Source organism: Schistocerca americana, unplaced genomic scaffold (genome assembly GCF_021461395.2).
Source record: "Schistocerca americana isolate TAMUIC-IGC-003095 unplaced genomic scaffold, iqSchAmer2.1 HiC_scaffold_1260, whole genome shotgun sequence".
Taxonomy (NCBI): domain Eukaryota; kingdom Metazoa; phylum Arthropoda; class Insecta; order Orthoptera; family Acrididae; genus Schistocerca; species Schistocerca americana.
In genome coordinates, this window is record NW_025725331.1 from 32,501 (window position 1) to 34,946 (window position 2,446).

Consider the following 2,446-nt stretch of genomic DNA (forward strand, 5'->3'; position numbering starts at 1 on the left):
CTGAGCAGCCGGCCGCCCGGGAGTGTGTCCCGGGGGCCCGCGCGAACACGCAAGCGTCCGCTCAATTATTCTGCAAACAGGAGGAGGCTGAGCTCCCCTGCACCATACACCTCGAAACCCTCTCAGGTCCCGGCGGCGCGCAGCGCCGTCCTAAGTACTTGGTCGGGTTCGAGAGAGGCGCAATCGCCCGGAGTTTGGCGAGTAGACGCTTTAGGTGCGACCACCCGTGCTCCCAACTGAGCTTGCCACTGCCGACAGAGGCCCGGGAGCGTGCTGTCGTGGCATTGCCGGCGGGAGACAACACGCGCCACCTACGGTGACCGGCAGCTCCAACGCCAGCGCCACAGAAGGACAAAAGCCCCACTTGGGTGCCGAAGCGAACTCTCCCAGCACAGCGCACGCGCCAACACGTCCGCACAGCTGCGATACAAACCACCTGCGAGAACCGCAGAGGCGACCGAGCAGCAGACGGCGTCGCGGCGCCGAGCGCCGGGCGGCGGCGCATCCTCAGCGCACACAGTCCTCAATCGGACCAGCACACTGCAGATGTCCACCGCGCTTCGCACCGGGCCCGCGAGGACCTACTTTGGCCGCACGGCGCCGCGTGCAGGGTGCGCCGGCGCGCAGCTGCGCCGCCTGCCGCCTCCGTCGGCCGGCGCGCCTGCCACTGGCCGCCCCCACCAGCCGGCTGTAGCGCGTGCGCCCACGCACCGCACGGCCAACACGCCGGGAGGCCCCCCCTCACCGGCCGGGGACGGTCCCACCCAGCCACCGCCGCGTATCGCTTCACACCCACATGCCATTCACGTTCGTGGGCATGGTGGGTATCGCTGCAACAACCGGTTGGTAGCTCAACCGATCGTCGCCATCACTGATTCACCCCTAGCGAGAACAACCGCACCACAACGGTTTACCAGTTGTTCATTTGCGTAACGTCACCAGCAAACGTAGGCGTCCATCGCCATTTGCAAATTCAACGATTGTTGCATGCCTGTGTCAGGTGTCACGACACACTGTCTGCCCACATACACGCAACAACATGTCCACGCTTAGCGAACACGTGGAAGGTGGCCCCCGTACGTATGCGATGTCCATTGCGCGAACGACTGTCAACCGGCCTCTGTCGCATGTCGCAGATGTGGAACGCAGTGCACCGTGCTATCACGGTGTGTGAGAAGAGACGACTACGTCTGACAACACGCGCCACTACATCAACAGACGGCTCATGCTGATCGCCATCCAGGGCATACCACACTGCAATCCAGCTCTTATAGGGAGACGACACGTAGCTGAGTGCACAACATTTGGACCGCATGGTTCGCCGTTGTTGGCGCAGTCGTTGTACGGTCACATGTACCACGATGTATCATTCAGTACATGAGGACCAATGTGCAGTACAGTGTGTGATTTGGACGTACAACATCAGCGGACAGTTGACACAGGCCGTACCACAGCGTAGGCTAAGTGCTTCGCCATGCGAATGCCAATGAACAACTGCAAATGCCAATGAACAACTGCAAAGGGCATTGAGCATGTACGTCCTGCTGCCATCCACATTACAGTGTATAGCTGCAAGGTGTTTAACATGAAGCGATACACTGGGGACCGGGCAGTGCGAGTAGCAAACTATATTGCGGGGGTTGCAGTTAGGCAACACTACACTAATTTAACGCGTCGTATGACAATTACAGAGCAGGTTAAGGCCCAACGTGTGTTGGGTTAAGGCCCAACGTGTGTTGGGTTAAGGCCCAACGTGTGTTGGGTTAAGGCCCAACGTGTGTTGGGTTAAGGCCCAACGTGTGTTGGGTTAAGGCCCAACGTGTGTTGGGTTACGTTAAGGGGCAATGTGGGTTACGTTAAGGGGCAATGTGGGTTACGTTAAGGGGCAATGTGGGTTACGTTACGGCGCAATATAGGTTACGTTACGGCGCAATATAGGTTACGTTAAGGGGCAATGTGGGTTACGTTACGGCGCAATATAGGTTACGTTACGGCGCAATATAGGTTACGTTAAGGCGCAATATCGGTTACGTTAAGGCGCAATACAGGTTACGTTAAGGCGCAATACAGGTTACGTTAAGGCGCAATACAGGTTACGTTAAGGCGCAATACAGGTTACGTTAAGGCGCAATACAGGTTACGTTAAGGCGCAATACAGGTTACGTTAAGGCGCAATACAGGTTACGTTAAGGCGCAATACAGGTTACGTTAAGGCGCAATGCAGGTTACGTTAAGGCGCAATGCAGGTTACGTTAAGGCGCAATACAGGTTACGTTAAGGCGCAATGCAGGTTACGTTAAGGCGCAATGCAGGTTACGTTAAGGCGCAATACAGGTTACGTTAAGGCGCAATACAGGTTACGTTAAGGCGCAATACAGGTTACGTTAAGGCGCAATACAGGTTACGTTAAGGCGCAATACAGGTTACGTTAAGGCGCAATACAGGT